Source organism: Cydia splendana, chromosome 17 (assembly GCF_910591565.1).
Source record: "Cydia splendana chromosome 17, ilCydSple1.2, whole genome shotgun sequence".
In the NCBI taxonomy this organism is placed as follows: domain Eukaryota; kingdom Metazoa; phylum Arthropoda; class Insecta; order Lepidoptera; family Tortricidae; genus Cydia; species Cydia splendana.
In genome coordinates, this window is record NC_085976.1 from 7,872,543 (window position 1) to 7,892,757 (window position 20,215).

General features: G+C 35.6%; 1 non-coding gene across 1 annotated transcript; it reads right to left on the reverse strand.

Annotated features, from left to right (window-relative positions):
• Positions 1–506: 506 nt before the first annotated feature.
• Positions 507–579, reverse strand: Trnaf-gaa (transfer RNA phenylalanine (anticodon GAA)). Its single transcript has one exon. It is a non-coding gene; the product is annotated as a tRNA-Phe (tRNA).
• Between the last annotated feature and the right edge of the window lie 19,636 nt (positions 580–20,215).

Below are 20,215 nucleotides of genomic sequence, written 5' to 3' on the forward strand. Positions count from 1 at the left end.
GTATCTGCACCACAGTATAAATAAATAATGTATCCTATAGCTACTATCCAGACGTTTGAACTCTTAAGTACCGTTAAGGTCGGCGACTCTCTGTCTTGACAAAATAAATAGGAACCGTATTTTTACCCCAACACATTGCTTGTAGCAAAGAAGCACACGACCCGTCTAATAATGATAAGCGGGTACCACAGCTTCTAGATCTCGATGCTGGCAAGCCAATGGTAAGTACCTAACCTGTATTTAATTACACAATCGTATACCACGATATATTTTCATTGTTTTTACCTTAAATTCCGACGTTTCAGCTGAGTAAGCACCAGCTGAAACCAAACCAGTATAATACTTATGTGGTAAATAGTTCCCCTATGGAGAGTTCCCCTAGCACCCCTATGGGGTGCTCTATGTTTTAAGGATAGAACAATTATTAATGTAGGCACAAGGTCACTAATAGCCTAATAGCCATTTGTATTTAGCAGTAGCCTTGAACTGTTAATTAGAAAAAAAAATGCCGAAACCCGGGATTGAACCAGGGACCTTTAGATCTTCAGTCTAACGCTCTCCCAACTGAGCTATTTCGGCTATACATATCGCAATGAACTTAATTTACACTTATTTGTGTCATTTTGAAGCAAAAGGTACCACTTTGTCGCTTACCATAAGGACGAAACTGGCTTGTATCTTTATACGAATAACTTGTCAAAACGTCCTTATGGCAAGCGACAAAGTGGTACCTTTTGCTTGAAATGACACATTTAGCGTTGGAGTAAGATAATTATGCCAAAAATAAATAATTATGTTGATAATAAGGTCAGTGTCCGATAAACTCACAAAATGCATTACGTATCTTCACATTTAAATTCGCGTTTATTATTTAGATCAATTAGGGCCACTAGCACAATTCACTAATCCGGGGTTAACCGGTTAAACCTGGATTTTCCATAGTTACCAGCACAATTTGGCATTGGGTCAATGGTTTAACCGCTTAACCCCGGGTTAGTGGGATGGTGCAAGACGTGGTGCTTAATGTTTACAGTAATATGAGCAGTGAACTGTTTGACAGTAATGAAAAATAAACACAATCCGACACTATTTCCAGGGAATACAGTGCTAATTCGAACGTATACTTATCAGATATCGAATTGGCACATAAGAATAACTATAAGTACTAGAAAATATATAATAATAAATAAATAAACAGAAACCCTAAATATACTTAAAGGTTTACTAATATACTTATACAAATTATACCTTCAAAGTGAAAGAGGACAGCACAAAAAAACGTGCACCGATGTACCAAGATCTTTGCAAGTCTTAAATAAAATGTAACTCTGGAACGATGGAGTCCAGCATAAGTTGTGTGCCCGAATGCATACTGTATCGTACGTACATTTCATGCATAATGCAGGATTCTGATTGTCTATATACCCGCATACAACAGTACGAATACTGTAGGAGATCAGTATGCCATATGTGACATACCCTGTTTTATTCTTTTTTTCACAACTTGTGAAATTTTTGATACTAGCCATTGCGCGGTTTAACTTTTAACTCAATTATTCTGAAAATATACAAATACAAATACAAAATTATTTATTTGTCCAACATAGGTTATAGGGTGTTACAGTTCAGTCAGTTTCACCAAAGACATATGTAACTTCGTATAAGACGAATAAAGTCTACGGAAAAATCGTGCCTCGGAATTCAAGCAAAAGTCATTCTCGAATAGATGGCGCACACACCTTTAGCCTATCCTCGGCTAGATGGCGTGACGACACCGTTTCATATTTAACAATTTTAACACATAGATATCAGTGAATGAACAGGGATCAAAATGATATAAAAATCATAAAATCATTTATCCATATATATACATTTTTTGATAACTTTATACGTTTTCATATTGAGTTTTAGTCGTGTGTCGATAGATGGCAGTAAATTTACAGTGACTACAAAATTTACAATGACAGGACCCCTCTATACTATCTATTCTTTTTGGTTTCACTATGTGGCGCCTTACGGCATACAAATGTTGAGAGCATGCATGTCAAAATATAATAGGTATTTACAAGTCCTTATCATCTAAAAAATCTTTTATTGTGTAGTAACTCTTTCGAATCAGTAACAGTTTCAAGGCTTTTTTAAACTGGTTGAGCTCTAGCAATTGAATGTCTTGTGGTATTTTATTAAATATTCTTGGGGCCATTCCGACCACATTTTTTTGGAATAGCATCGTTTTGGGTATGACAGAATGTAATATTTTACCCCGTAATCGTGAGCTTCTAAAGTTTAAGAATAGATGGGAGTTACATTTTACAAAAACACACATTTCAAATATATATAGGCTAGGAAGAGTTAGAATCTTGAGATTTTGAAAATAATGCTTACAGGATTCTTCAAAGCTAATACCGCACAAGGATCTTACACACTTTTTCTGAGCTAGAAATGCCATTTCTCGGTCTGTAGAGTTGCCCCAAAAAATTATGCCGTATCTTAGAGTGGATGTTACAAAGGCATGGTAAGCGGTAAGCACTGCAGATGGGTTCACCCTTTTTCTTAAATTATACAATGCATATGAATGTTGGTTTAGTTTCTTACATATAGAGTCAATTTGATATTTCCACGTCAGCTTATCGTCTACATTCAATCCTAGAAATTTGGTCATGTCAGTCTCATCAATTCTTTGTCCCTTATAAGCTACATTTAGATTAGGTGTATAATTAGTCCGTTGTTTAAATGTCATAAGTTTTGTTTTGTCCAAATTAATTTTCAAGTTATTATTCGTTAGCCAATCTATAATTTTACTTAATGTTTTGTTTATGTCAGCCTCATAAGCATTCAAAATGTTCCCAGAGAATATAATGGTGCTGTCGTCAGCAAAAAGAACCATTGGATGATCAATAGCATTTGGCATATCATTGATGTAAATGAGACACAACAGGGGACCTAGAACGCTCCCCTGTGGCACACCATAAGAAACTTCCTTTACATCTGATGAGTATGTTAGTTCCATATATTATACTTTTGAAAATTTTGCTTGTCAATATCACTAGCTATTTTATAGGTAGGTACATGAATCAAATATAGGTACTGTTATGGTATGAAGAGCCGCAATACCTATACTGAATAATTAGGTACATTCGTACCTTATACGTTAACAAAAATATAAATAGAGTTATTTTTATTAAAATATAATTCATATTGACAGCAAAATGGTAATTGAAAAATTAAAAAAAACCCTAGTATGATAAGAAGTTTATAGGTACCTAGTTGGGTAGGTACCAGACGGATAGTATGTAGGTAAATAATTTTATCTGCCTGTTCACATGAGATCTAAAAGTTTTTTGTAGGTAGATACTTCTAAGATCAAGCTGATTTCTTTGAAACCTTTACGTACATATTTAAAACCTTTTTAATACTTTTATAAAGCCTATTAGAAAATCTTTTTACTTAAAATGACTGTGTTTAGATTTTTTATATGACGCATAATATATTAGTGCGTTATCGAGATATATACAGGGTGGAAAAATCAAGTGCCACATGGATGGCAACTACCTTAAATATTGTAAATAGCACATTTTGTATAAAGGAGACTTTCTTTTGTTTTTAAAAACAATAAATTCTGCATTTAAGGATTTATGAAAAATCGCTTGCCTCAGTCGGGACTCGAACCGGTCAAATGTGTTAGTTTTCAATTTTCATGGCCTTCCGTTATTCTGATTGTATTTGTTATTTAGAGAAAAATGAACCTTATCAGTAACCCTTTCAATCTGCATCATAAAATACGGCACGTTATTTTTTGTCACATTTGACCGGTGCGAGTCCCGACTGAGGCAAGCGATTTTTCATAAATCCTTAAATGCAGAATTTATTGTTTTTAAAAACAAAGGAAAGTCTCCTTTACACAAAATGTGCTATTTACAATATTTAAGGTAGTTGCCATCCATGTGGCACTCGATTTTTCCACCCTGTATAATTATATATGTAGGTACGTAGATGTATCTTAAGGGAGTGAAATTATGGGATTGAAGTTAGTAAATTATCGAGTTCACCCGGCGAAACCGCAGCCAGTAATTAGTTTTATTAATAGGGAAATCTTATTTATACTAGCAGCATGGTTGCATTTTTCTAACTTGTCACTATGCCTGTCACTTTCATACTTACATACTTGCTAGAACGTGACAGGCACTGACATGCGATAAAAATGCGACCGTGCTATAACAATCTTCTTTTAAGAACCATTTGTAATAATTAGGGACAAAGGCAAACCCATTAATAACTTATCAACTGAGCAGACGATTGTGCTCCAAACATTAATTGGTCATATTAAGGGGTTATTAGACATTTAAAACTCTAAAGACATCTAATAAATAGAAACCACTTAGTGAAACTCGTTCCAAGTAGTGATGTGCAACAAAATTTATCCGAGAGAACTAAACTTTAAACATTGTAATAATAATCAAGAAGTAGGTACCTTCATTTGGAAACAAAATATTTTTTATAAGATATTAACCGAGAAAAGCGAGGTAGTGATTTTCAAACGCTTGGTTAATACAAAATAAAATATTTAATACTTTGTTGTAAGTAAAGATATTTAAACAAGTTAAATGTATACTATTCCGTCCCATGAAGAATAGTCATAAACTTTTAAAGTGATGATACGATAATGTACTTACATGGAAATTAATGTTTTAAAAAATATCGGAAAAGATCTGTCTTTATCACACTGCCACGTTGGCAAGTACGACCATCGTATATGTAATTGTACAGTCACCCACCATCAATAGAAACGAATGAAACGGTCCGCCAAAAGTATTTACCATTTTGGAACAATTTTCCAAATAGAGATAGGAATACATATATTTATTCCTACAGTCCGCGATTAAAAGTATCTGTAACAGTCTAATTGTTCTAGATATCACTTTTAATGGTACAGATGTAGTGCATAATTGTTTTCCATCGTTGTTTCTCGGAAACGTTCGTATTTTCCATGCTACTTCAGTCAACTTCAGTACTTTTTGTACCGAGACTGACTGAAATAGCAAGCCACGTTCGTATATTTCCGGGAAATACGGTGAAAAATTATTATGCACTACATACTACATCTGTAGATACTTTTGACGCGTAGTCTGATCCGCTACCTTTGCTGCTGGTTGTACGGGTTTTTTAATCTACTAATTCGATATCGGCACATCACTACTCAAGTTTGGACACTCGAGGGCACGGCAAAGCAATAAAAACAGTTTATCTGTATAAAGAGTAATTAGTACATAGTTTAATTACGGGCGGCTGGTGATTCGGGGGAAATCTTGGCTTGGTTCCTGCAATTAAAACGGGCTTAACTGTGGCCGGTGGGGGCTCTATCCAATTACTGGGAGGTTGGCGCAAGTCATAAAATTATGACATGTGGGTCTTCTTCATCTTTAAAAAAAAGGCATTAAAAAAACACATCCATTAAAGGAGATCGTCGATTTTGGGCCCATCGTAATGTACAGATTATGATATGACGTAATCTGCAGATAAATATAGGTATGCTCCAGTTTATTCGGCTAGAGTATATGACGTTGTTCGATTGTTGCTTTTAGTAGAATGATAGCTGATGAACTTTACAAATAGCCAAGATGGCGGGGATTTTGCTTAAAGAATAGTTAAATGTGTTTCAAGATTAATTTTTCATTAGCTGCACACTTCCATAGTTGTTAGTTCACTAAATAATCATCATCACATCACAGGCCTTGTCCGCTTAATGTGATCCTCGCTTTTAGTTTCCCTTCCATGAATTTACCAAGTGTAGGTATATGCTACTTAGTAAAATTAGTATAAAATTATTTCTTGGAAATTAGTCTAAAACTCCTTGCTCATGACTTGCACCGCTTTTCTCCAGGCTGCCGCTAGTTTTGCATGTTCAGGTAAATACAGTTTGGAAAAAACATTACTCTACCCGCAATTAGACTGGTCTCTTAATGCGACAGTTCTCGTGCCGTACTTTACTAGAAGGGCCAATTTGAATAAAATGTCCATTTTGTGGGACATCTGCATGTTGACTTTGAATAAAGTGAAGCATTTTTCCGTTGTTCTCTGCATTGTTGAGTTGATGCAACGTAAGTTTTACGTAGAAAAAAAGTTCGTGAACCGAAGAATATTATTTGTTTCAACATTTTTTCGAATTTTGATATAAGAATACTCAAAAATGTCTTCGTCCATGAATTACTGCCCTAATGCTTAATGTATTTACCTACGGGTTACACGCACATCGCACAACTACGTGTATACAGAAATGCCATGCATTCATAGACAGTAAAGCGTTTCCGTACTATGGTGTATCCGCCCTGTGACACTATCCTATCCATTGAAGCTGCCACTGCACTGCACTGCACAGTTCACTGTAAGCGAGCTGGAGTCAGCGCGCGACAATGGGCCCGATTCGGATTTTGAAATAGACATCTATTAGACATCTTTTAGACATCACCAAGATACGATAACGATATGTTTAAGATCTAACCTGCCAAATTTGACATTTTCGCGATTCTGGAGATACTGTTGAACGATTTCCACAGGATATGACTTAGAGATCCAATTCACATCTAATAGATATCTTACGCTATCTAACGTAAAAGTGACATTGGTTGCCCGAATTGCGCTGCAAAAGAGAACTACATAGTTGATATCTAAACTATAACGTATCTAGAATGGATCTAGTACGTGTCGTCTCTTGTGAATATCTTGAAGTTCGAATACGGCAGAATATGTGTTATGACGCCCCGTTATCTAGTCGTTGCCAACGACATTCTCTTGCTTACGACCGCATTTTTGCAAAACCCGCCTTTTACTTACTGCAAAATATCTACTTACTAACTTATTTTATGACTAGACGTCTCACCAGCTCACCACAGAATACAGATTAGCAAGTGCACTCAGTATGGAAATTGATGAAAATTATACGTGCTAATGAACTGCATTGTATCAAATGACGCTTAGGTATAGTACGAAAATACATTCAAAATTAAGGTAATAGAGTTCCTAATCATATGTAACGAATAAAGACTGTCAATACAATATTTAACCCGTGGAGCGCCCTACTGTCTCTCGTGTAATAGTAACTCCTATAGGAGTTCCATACTAAGGTAATGCTGGGTGGGTGACATTGACAAGCCAAAAATGTGATTTGACTTAATTTAATTACTAAATTAATAAAAAGTTGGTGACAACGAAAAAATCTTTAGTGAGGTAGGTACCTAACTATCAGTCTTTAATATTTAGCGTCTCTGGCTTAGCATACGCTAATTTTCAACTCATTCACGGAAATGAACGCGATACGTGAACGAACACTCATTAATTCGTTCATTCATTCATTAACTCACTTTGGATCCTTTTTCATATCCGTGCGATAAGCCCCTGAAAAGAAACAGTTAGACCGAACTGAAAAAAACCTTTTCGAATAAATTGAAAAGTTCGTTTCAGCTTTGTAAATTTGTAATTAACGTTACGTCTGCCTCGAAAAATTTGATTAAAAATTATTTCTTAATAAAACTGGCCTTCGCTTTAATTACATTTCAAAATGTTATGTTGACTTTTTATATTTCACCTTTATTAAAGTGTGAGATATTTTTGTTACAGTTATTTCTTTGATATCTAAAGGTTATTGATAGTTGTGAGAGGGTTAAATGTAGATTGACATTAGTACCTAGAATGTCGTTAACATATCTGAGGTGTCAGTGATAATTATAGGGCCAAGTGCTCTACCTGTGGACATTTTCCAGATTTTGACCTTATTCTGTACATAAATCATAAACTATTGAGAATGTCACAAAATTCTTTATTTCTTTTGAACAATTATGAAATGGTCTATAATTGCAGACTAGTTTTATAACGTTAGCTAAATAGGAACCAGAGATATAAAAGAAATGTTAAATTGATATTTTTGTCCATAGGTACAACTACTGTTTGTACCTATGGACTGTATGATATAAGCAGGGTTTGTACATACCTATAGTTTTTATGTTGCTAGATTCGTCAATCTATGCGTCCAAAGTTAAAATGGCCGTTTTTATTTTTAGTTCATAGATCGACGAATTCAGCAACATAAAAACTAGTTTAATGTGTTAAAAAGGTAATTAAATACAAAATACAGTACGTAGCGGCCCCCTTTTTTAAATATCTTTCGTTAAATTTAAATAATCACGATTATTTAGCAGTGGCGCTAGTGTGCACGTTGGTGGGCTCTTAAATACCTAAAGATACAGACTATGGTTATTTTCAGGGTCAGGCAAGACAAACTGTTTCTGAATAATTAGCTAATCGATGACCTGCACCGGAACTTAGCCGGTGCTACGTTCATTTGTCCATTAATTAAATCAAAAGTGATTGATCGTTCCGCCAGTCCGCCACCGATATTGACGAATCGTCGATAGCAGTCGTCCCGGCCATTTATACTATAAGTTGTGTTCAATATAAATTACAAGTACGGTACTATAAAATTCAAAAGGTTTTTGTGTAATATTATATGCAGTATGTGGCCCTCTGGGTTGGAAGGTCAGATGGCAGTCACTTTAGTAAAAACTAGCCTACGTATTCGTGGGATTAGTGGCTAAGTGGACCCGAGGCTCCCATGAGCCGTGGCAAAAAGCCGGGAGAACGTGAGGAAGATGATGATATTATGTGGTATATTGATATACATACATACTTATGTCATATTCAGATTTAAAGTACACCATCACTACTATCATGTAACCTATACCGGGTGTGGCCTGTAACACGAGCAAAGAATTAAAACATAGATTTTACTCCTCAAACGGTGACACTTTTATTCAACAACTTTTAAAAATTATGAAGTATTTAGACTCTCTATTTTTCATACAAAATAAATATTATCTTCAATGGACACCATCGCCACGCCATATCATTGTGATTGACGTTACTTGTCACGCCTTAAACATAACAAAATTCGCAATACATTGCGTCTTAGAATAAACTTCAAAGTGTATTAAAAATCAAACCACAAGTTATTTTAAAAAGTAGCTGAACAAATGTTGGTCAGTATGAGGAATACAGCCTACAGTTTAATTTTTTGCTCATGTTACAGGCCACACCCGGTATAAAAATTTAAAACTTTTAAAGGTGCACAATTACCCAGTCGGGAGCAAAGTAGGCACATTTAACGTTAAAGGTCGGAACTAATTGCCTTTGAATGCGAATTGGTGCCAAATGAATATCCAATCAGAAGTTATTTGTCCGTGCATCCCGTCGCGGTTGAATTTACGACTAGAACTCGCCTGGGTGACCAATATGGATGGATTATATCCAAAGGTTACACCAGACCTACTAGCATGAGTTGTGTTCTCGCGCGAGCCTCCATATAAATTTTGCGCGACTTCAAGTATGGACTCGCAACTCAGGCTAGACGGTCAGAGGTTAGTAGCTTGTAAAATAAAGGGGCGAGTGGATTACACGTCTCATATTACTTCATTTATTATCAAAGAAGCTTTATATTTAGCAGTGGCGCTAGTGTGCACGTTGGTGGGCTCTTAAATACCTAAAGATACAGACTATGGTTATTTTCAGGGTCAGGCAAGACAAACTGTTTCTGAATAATTAGCTAATCGATGACCTGCACCGGAACTTAGCCGGTGCTACGTTCATTTGTCCATTAATTAAATCAAAAGTGATTGATCGTTCCGCCAGTCCGCCACCGATATTGACGAATCGTCGATAGCAGTCGTCCCGGCCATTTATACTATAAGTTGTGTTCAATATAAATTACAAGTACGGTACTATAAAATTCAAAAGGTTTTTGTGTAATATTATATGCAGTATGTGGCCCTCTGGGTTGGAAGGTCAGATGGCAGTCACTTTAGTAAAAACTAGCCTACGTATTCGTGGGATTAGTGGCTAAGTGGACCCGAGGCTCCCATGAGCCGTGGCAAAAAGCCGGGAGAACGTGAGGAAGATGATGATATTATGTGGTATATTGATATACATACATACTTATGTCATATTCAGATTTAAAGTACACCATCACTACTATCATGTAACCTATACCGGGTGTGGCCTGTAACACGAGCAAAGAATTAAAACATAGATTTTACTCCTCAAACGGTGACACTTTTATTCAACAACTTTTAAAAATTATGAAGTATTTAGACTCTCTATTTTTCATACAAAATAAATATTATCTTCAATGGACGCCATCGCCACGCCATATCATTGTGATTGACGTTACTTGTCACGCCTTAAACATAACAAAATTCGCAATACATTGCGTCTTAGAATAAACTTCAAAGTGTATTAAAAATCAAACCACAAGTTATTTTAAAAAGTAGCTGAACAAATGTTGGTCAGTATGAGGAATACAGCCTACAGTTTAATTTTTTGCTCATGTTACAGGCCACACCCGGTATAAAAATTTAAAACTTTTAAAGGTGCACAATTACCCAGTCGGGAGCAAAGTAGGCACATTTAACGTTAAAGGTCGGAACTAATTGCCTTTGAATGCGAATTGGTGCCAAATGAATATCCAATCAGAAGTTATTTGTCCGTGCATCCCGTCGCGGTTGAATTTACGACTAGAACTCGCCTGGGTGACCAATATGGATGGATTATATCCAAAGGTTACACCAGACCTACTAGCATGAGTTGTGTTCTCGCGCGAGCCTCCATATAAATTTTGCGCGACTTCAAGTATGGACTCGCAACTCAGGCTAGACGGTCAGAGGTTAGTAGCTTGTAAAATAAAGGGGCGAGTGGATTACACGTCTCATATTACTTCATTTATTATCAAAGAAGCTTTATATTACCATGGACAAATAAAGCAAGAAGACTCATAGTGTACCTATATACAAAGTTGCGTTCCTTTCGTTCGTTTTATTTTGACGAGAGATCTAAGCGTCGAATAAAATGGATTTAGCTGAGACCCACTGCGTTAGTGGCGCCATGCTGAAAATTAGACGAATGCGATAATGTGTAGACCGTTGTGGCGGTCTTCTTGTATAAATTAATAATGATATCGATCATCAAATAACATGATGGATAAGCGGTAGGTATACGCTCTATGAATTATTTTCGCTACATACCGGGAGAGTATGATACAAGCTAAAACGCAGCAGCTTAGCAGTAAATGTGTAAATAAAGCCAACGAGCTCAGCTAGAATAGTTATATAACATATCCCACTTTCACGATTTCTAACACATGACTATTTTTACTTAAACGTGCTAAACAAACCAACAAACTGCAATCGCAGTTTAGCGAGGAATATAAATGTTAGAAAATTGTTGTGTACTTTATGACAAATAAATTAAAAATATATATAGTTGGACCAAACGTTCGAATGGATAAAATTAAATAAGAAAAAGTATACGGGTAATTCGAAAATCTCGCGCAGCTAGATGTGGATGTTAACTCTAGTCATTCTTTCATCGAGACCAGGGGCCTATTGCATAACAAACTACAACTAATATTACAAGCGGAACTCCTTTTCTAATTTCACTTATTAAATAAGGAGTTCCGCTTGTAATATTAGTTGTAGTTTGTTATGCAATCGCCCCCTGACTATCGTTTTGGAAACGTCAAAGATAACATTAAAGCTTAATTACACGCGATGAAGTCCCGTTTAGAGAATTTATAGCACGCTCTATGCCAGAAAATGTAGGTAGTTATTTCAGAAAAGTTTTATATATAAATGCTTTCAAAATAGTTGATAGTTGCGCAACTCATATTAAAATAGAGCCGGAACACACTAAGCTCCGGCAACCGATATTTTTTTATCGCGGTTCAATAAACCACGATGTGCTGCGGCTTTTGCATGTGCGATTTTACTTCGGCGCTGCGTATAATTTAATTAAAAACTTCATTCAATTTCGTCCCTTTGTTGGTTTTTATTGTACTGCGTTCGGGGTAAATCTTTTATACGAGTGGAACAAACTTATTGACTCCACGGAATACTGGTCAAATTGATAGTTATTGGACGTCACCGTACCTACAAACCTTTTGTGTCCTTAATTTAAACTGCAACATACAATAGCGATAGGTACCCACCTAGCAAAATCACGCTAACAACAGTCTCTAGACTACAATTTTGTCGCTCTTATATTGATTTTATATCATCGTATAAGCCCGGGTTTGGGCACAAAGCATAAGCGTATTTATTTTAATATCGTTCTAATATCAGTCTAATTGAATGTTGTTTCCATTCACAGTAATCTTTTTCAAAACTATATTAAGCTGCTTTAGGCTAATATCGCTTTTACGTAAGTATCTTGTAAGCCTACATAGGCTTATATTGGTCGAACGTTAGAATCTTGTAAGCCTAAATAAGCTTATTTTGGTTTGAAACATTCTATTTGTGAAGTATAAATATACGGGTGAAATTAACTGCAACGTGACAAAAACATATTAGTGTAAGTGTTTATCAAACTTTTTATGAATTATGTTTAAATATAATAACGTGCTGTTTATCATCGTCTGTTTATGTTTCAGGGTAAGTATTCACATGGGAAAATATTATTTATTGTAAAGTAGACCCTGTTTTACACTTCAAACTTCATGCGCCTACTCAAATATGGTATTTGAATATTTTTATAATTATTTTATTTCTTTATTTTGTATTGATAGTCAGCCATTTATGTAGGTGTATTTTTCAAGCGCACTATTAGAGTATTTTAAGCATTCTGAATACAAATGATGTGGCCATGTTGAATAAATTACGGTTCCTTGCTTTACTTATACTAACAATAGTGTTCCCAAAAACGATTTTCATTTTCATTTCATTTCATTTCATTTCATTTATTTTGTTAAACATAGGTTACATGAAAGATGGTAGGTACATAAATATACATTGGCCTCTATGCTTTACCCACTATGCAGGTGTACAAAATTGTCTCGTGCGGTTATCAAATAAACGCATGCTTATGTCTAAAAAAAAACCTACCTATTTGAAAACATAGTCATACATTAACATTAATACTACTACAAATTTCACTTAAAATACAAACTGAAATATTGTCTTACAATTATAATACAAAATTTAAATCCAATGTCAATAGAAAAGAAAATACATTTAGATATCAATAATCAATATTTAAGATCAAACCATCTTATATTGATCTTCTCTTTTGTGATATAAGTGTCTTGATCTTATATCACTCTAATATCTTACTAAAGTGATGCTGTTGATCTTATTATAGCTTTAAATAAGATCAGAAAAGTACGTACTTACAGTGTTCTTATGCTATGTTGATATTAGTCTTACATTCTTACAATAGCATTTAGAAATCTAATATAAAATCAAATGAACTAAGAGAATGAGGATATAAGACCAGGTACTCTCAAGTTCAATGAGACTTCGTAAATGTTGTTGTAAGAGCAAGAGGCTTATAATAGTATTATGCTATGTTGATATTAGTCTTACATTCTTATAATAGCATTTAGAAAGTCTAATATAAGATCAAATGAACTAAGAGAATGTGGATATAAGACCAGGTACTCTCAAGTTCAATGAGACTTCGTAAATGTTGTTGTAAGAGCAAGAGGCTTATAATAGTATTATGCTATGTTGATATTAGCCTTACATTCTTATAATAGCATTTAGAAAGTCTAATATAAGATCAAATGAACTTAGAGAATGTGGTTATATGACCAAGTACTCTCAAGTTCAATGAGACTTAGTAAATGTTATTGTAAGAGCGAGAGGCTCATAATAGTATTATGCCATGTTGATATTAGTCTTACATTCTTATAATAGCATTTAGAAAGTCTATTATAAGATCAAATGAACTTAAAGAATGTGGATATAAGACCAGGTACTCTCAAGTTCAATGAGACTTAGTAAATGTTATTGTAAGAGCGAGAGGCTTATAATGGTATTATAAAATGCTCTTATATACATATATCAGACTAGGTAATAAGACTAAACTTACTAAAGTGCGTATTAGCTTGTCTAAGACTAATATAAGAGCGATGATAAGTTCAAAACAAAAATAAGAGCGCTATAAGCTCACTACTCTTATAAAGTGCGCAATCTGAGACTTTTTTGCTAGTTGGGTATGTATAGTGAAGGAATTTCATAAGCACAATAAAGGTGCCATTCGAATGAGTGATCGCCCAATACATACTACTTAATGTGTAGGTCCACACACAGCCCCAATGTGAAGGCCAGCTACACTTATCCATATCTCCATATTAAGAAATGGAGAACTGTGATCAATTTTCATCGTGACACTTAAGCTCGGTTCACTGATCAATATTAATAGGAATTTATAGAAATAAAGAACTAAACCGAGGAAGGGTTTGTTACGAGCAAAGAATTATTAATGCAATGAAGAATCATTCTGCTGTCGCGGACGCCACACGCAAAGGTTACTGACAGGTGATGCAATTGAAATTGATGCTAACAGCATATGGATTCAGTGCATAGTTAAGACAGTATTCCTCTGGCTGCCGTGTAACTAGCTAGTCGGATCTAGAATATTCAAGTGCGTTGTCGAGAATACATTGGTGCCTACATAGATCGATGCAGGATACCGGTATTTCTTCAATCTGTAGGAGCGACCGCTTCGCAGCGAGCGTTGTGGTAGCAGGAAACAGGTAATGTCAATATACGATTCCATAGTAAAATAAAATTATAATGGATTGAAAGTTCTAATCAAGATAGCAATGCGGCAACGAGATTCATCAAGAAAATTGACAGTAACATCTGACGGTCTAGCATGAGTTGCGTTCTCGCGCGCGACTTCAAGTATGGACTCGCGCGCGAGAACGCAACTTATGCTAGACCGCCTGATGATGTGGCAGTGACATATGACGCTGCATCTGCAGCTGCAGTTGACATCCTAACGTCCCCTTTATGGTTAACATTCGAACGCAACCAGTATAGTCCCAGTCGAAAGCTCTAATCAAAGGGTTCAACAGCAGAACTGCTAAAGAGCTTTTAGGACTCAAAAGGTACAAAACCTGCGCGGTGACCAGAATACTGACTGGACACTGTAAGTTGAACAAACATATGTTTCAAATTGGCAAGAAACAAGATGCGACATGCAGGTTCTGTCAGGAGTCAGAGGAGACTGCAATGCACATTCTCTGCTTTTGTGGACCACTAATGTCAAAAAGAAGTACCTACCTAGGGCGACACGTAGTGCAACCCTATGAGGTACAGAACATTACGGCCCAAAGAATCTGGAACTTTCTGGATGCAACGGGCATTAGTAATGAACTTTAAAGGGCCGTCACAATAGATCAATTCTGGTCGATGCGACACTCAAAGGCCCACAGCACCACAATAATAATAAATAGTCCCAGTCTTAAACACCAAACGATGTCTACGTTAAATTGAAATAGATAGGAGGAGTCTATTGGTCGGATCGCCCTCTATTATCCCGGATGACCTGACCGTATTTTTATAAAGCATGCATGTGTATTTTGAAACACGCTGCATACCTACATATTAACTAACGAATGTTTTTCACTACTAACAACAGAAGAACCGTATTAAATCGGAACCATTTGAACGTATACGGCGCTACCCGATCGGTTCAAAGTTACATCTGATACGATTCATCGGTTCATTGAACTTTATACGAGGGAGACTAATCTTCTAGCAATCGTATTTTCGCAGTTGAGTAAGCATTTTATTAGACAACTATGGATTCAACAAAAACATATTAACAAATAGTACGGCTCATATTATACATTTTATAGTAGGTAGGCTTAATTCGTTCGCGGTTAATGTTAAGGAAATCTAAAGCTAATCTTTAGGCGGGCTAGATACATTTTTTCAGTACCTTACAGTAATTTCCTTACATTACAAATTAAGTAGTTACCTACCTGCTTACTTAATGAAGTTTCATTTAAATTAGGTTGTATTTTTCCTTTCAAAATACACAACTCTAAAAATCGACCTAGATTTACCTTACGACTGTGAAAAGCAAGTTAAAAGAACAAAGTTTACCGTAATTTTAGCATAGTTTAAAGCAAAGTGCAACGCTAACTTTACTAAGGTGCGCAAACAAGTCAATAAAGTTCATTACGTGTACTTTAGCCACGTTAAACAACACTGTCCATATGAGATGAATAGTAACTTGTAACACGTTCCACCAAAGTGCATCTTAAGAACTGTTCTTTTGATTTTTCAAACATTATAGTGTCAAAGAAAAATTTGGGTTGCCAGCTGAGTTTTACTTTGACACTATAATTTGGGCGCCGTGGCGCGTGACAAACTTCGTGAGGAAAAGCGTGAAATTATAAAAATGTCAAAGGAGTAGCGTTCGTAAGCGACTCTGCGCTGAATTAACATGAACACATTTGAATCATAAAAAGGCTTGTAACTATGTAGCTCAAGAGCAAAAGCAGTGATATAAATATATTATATTAGTACAGCGTGAGACAGTTGCCCGAAAGTTGGTAACCTCTATGCATTGTTGTGTCTGTTTGAATGCTTGGAACATTCACCATGATTCACAAAAAAAAACGTTATAATGCGACGACAACAACTACGCACGGCGCCACAATAGTAATGGAGCTGTAGTTGACATCCAACAACCTCTTAAGTTGTCATTTCATTAGAATAGAAGTCAAATCAATCTGGCGATCCATAAAAGGGCTGATTTAGACGGCGCGCGAACTCGCATGCAATTTTAGTTACATTGCGGACTGTTGTGTTGGTTACGTCCAATTCAATCGATCGATGTAGAACCGCAATGTAATGAAACTCGCATGCGAGTTCTCGCATCGTCTAAATGAGCCCTAAGTTGCGTTCTCGCGCGCGAGTCCATACTTGAAGTCGCGTTTAATGTATGGAGTCACGCGCGAGAACGCAACTCATGCTAGACCGCCGGGTCTACTTATCCAAACACTTTAACAGGTAAGGTACCAGCGACGGAAACTGTTACGTTGTCTCATGCTGGATCTACTGATGACGTAATTATGTAATGCTAAGTGAAGTCATTGCAACGGCAATGACCTATTTATTAGCTAATTATTCATAACCAAATTCCTGTTATGCATATTATTGCATATCATGTGTGTAGGAACGCAGAACGCATAATAGTATTCATGTATTCATCAAGTTCTACACCAAACTATAACACCGTTACTACTTACGGTGACTTACCTAAATTATAGGTAGGTAGGTATTTTTAGCTTTTGGCGTAAAAAAATAACAATTTCGTAAATCCTTAATAAATGTGGTTTTATTATTTTAAGCAATTAATTTTAACAACAATACTTCCGTGAGACACAGATATATTAAATATATATTATAGTAATTAAATTTGTTAGTTTTGTTACATGCCACGAATACAAAAAAAAATCATAGGGCGAAAATTAAGCACACACTATTACTACACCTTATAAAACAAAGTTCCCCGCCGCGTCTGTCTGTTTGAGTTTTGTATGTTTGTTCGCGATGAACTCAAAAACTACTGAACGGATTTGCATGCGGTTTTCACCTATCAATAGAGTGATTCTTGAAGAAGGTTTAAGTGTATATTTTGTTAACCCGTTCAAAGCCGGGGAGGGTCGCTAGTTATAATTATAATGAACATTGGTATTGCTCTCGGGCTTAAATTAAACCCTAAAAATTCAATTATATCCTTTCGTAGAAATTAAAATTAAACTGAAAGTAATTTCCTTACGCAAAAAGGTTAGATAAAAGATCGATACCCGTTGTCAAAGAAAGTTCAATTAATAGAAAAACAGTTAACAGCACCCGGACCTCTTCATAAAGTAAGACTTCAGCTAGCTAATTAAGAAAACTTGGGACGCAAAAAACTCGGTCTTTCGAAGTCGATAAATTAATTTCATCAAGTCGAACTCCTTTTTGTCACTGTTTTTTAATTAGATTATTTTTTCCGAAGGTTGTTTGGAAACTTATAGGTATTTATGTATCTGTAATTAGCCCTTTGCTTTCGGTATTCATTAAAACTAGTTCAATTAACTAGTTAAGAATACTATTAGAAGTATTAGAGCAAATTAAATTATGTTCAGAAAATATTATAATTTGTTTTTATTTCAAATAGAAGCAGATTGTGTGTACCCAGCAAATAGGCCACTAAAAATATCGGGAACACCTCGTATAAAGTCGTAGGTCTTGCAACCTACGAATCAGGATATAAATACGTTTCTCAAGAAAACAGACTGACCGAGTTAGTGATGTGTCGTTCTTTAAAATATTACCTGGGAACATTGCCATGGATGTTGCTAATAAAATATTTGAAATACCTAAATTACATAGTTAAGTATAGATAGGTAACATATTCATTACTTCTTTCTGTATTTCACTTAAGTAAACTATCACTATTTAAAAGTTTTCCTACTCTTGAAAGTGATTGTCTCTAACCGTCGCAATATAGTCACTAAAATTGTGATATTACCTCACTTTGTCATTGATAATGCCATGCAGAGTTATCTTGGTCGGACTCTATGTTACAATGATGAAACACATTATATTATAAAGTAATATTAATGATCTGTAATTGGCAATATTTTCGGGAAACGACTCAACACTACGCCGACTGCAATCCCGGATTACTGTCGACCTGTCTCTGCCCTGGACTACATGTCCGTAAATCCCCTGTAACTTGTGGACTCTTGGAGACTAGAGATATGGACACAATACGAAATAAAAGTTCTTCAGTGTCGGGTAACTACGTGGGTATTTTACAAAAGGCTGGTAATACAATAATTCAAATTGTAGAACCTGTGTAAATATTGTTGTTACCTAGTTAGGTCCAAATCTTTTTCAATCCGAGCTTCTGACACCAACCCCAACCCCACATTATAACTCCATATCACTCTCTTAATTGAAAATAGTCTTTAAATAGCTAGCTAGCTCCCATTTTTTATTTGTAAATATCTGTATATAGTTGTTAGAGTTTAATTTTAGTTTTAATTTTAATATTTAGTTTAATTATTTTGTTTTATTTTTAATTTCTTACCTGTCCTATATGTCTTTTTAATTCTTCTGTCTTCTGGTCTCTGTGAGGATTGTCGAACCCGCAAAGGCCGATTCTGTAAAGAAACAAAACAAACATTAGCAAATCAAATAAGAAAAAAGTCTTTAAATAGTTAACATAGGTTAACTAATATTAGTAGTAAACTAGTAGGTGGGATCGATTTTTCAGGAAATAGTGTAGGTACCCAATTACCGTGAGTTGTTAAGAATAAAAAAGTTAATCGCTGTCAATTTTGTGACGACAATTACCTAAGCATTAAATTTCAAAAAAATTTCAATAGAAAGTTGATTCCCATAAAGATTTCATGGTTAATTGTCGTCACAAAACTGACAGCGATTAACATTTATTCCCTTCTCACGCTACTTATATATACATGTATATACAACAGGGTACACCATTTTTTGAAAACTCTTGTTACATATGTATTTAAAGAGACGTATATAGATGGTTTCTTACTTGCTAAGCCATCCGTTAAGACCTACAAGTAGGTAACCTTAGTTATAGCAGTCACGGCTAAGTATTTGTTACACCTAGGTCCACCTTTTCTTCAAAGTAAATCTCATTCAGTCCAAAGACCTGTCAGCGACATGTCGCTTTGGAGGCGATTGTGTCGCCAACAATGGCGGCAACATGGCTGCCGTTGTATTATCCTAAGCCACAAAGCTTGCCCAGACTGGGGTCAGACTTGGCCGCACAATGGGCTTAGCGTGGACACAGTTTGCTGGAAGCCGTTAGAAACATTAAATTTAATATAATTTCTGCTTTTCATGAAATGATGGAATGGCTTCTTATCTACCGATCATAATGAGTGTCATGTAGGTGGGTAAGAGCAAAGTAATCAAGTTGCGAATGAGTAGAATGTTAGATGGTCACACTGCCCACGTGCTGCATACGAATACGGATTGCCTGTTGCCTGTTGCTGTTGCCTGACCGTGCGTTGTTAAGACATAAATCTACAACTAGGTATTTATTTAGATTAATGGGCGTACAGCCGAGTCAAGATGCTTTTTTGTTTTTATTTTGAGATCGTCTTCGATAACTTATAATCGTTATGAAAGTATGACTTTCTAAATTCTACTAAATAGATACTAACCCCCTTATTCATAAACGTTTACTAAAGTTGACAAGCCGATAATAATCGTTTGTCCCTTTCCGACGAATTGGTATGATGGAAAGGGACAAACGATTATAATCGGATTGCTAACTTTAGTGAACGTTTATGAATAAGCCGGGTAAGTAGATACTAGAAATCGAGTTACTAACTTTTTACAGCCTT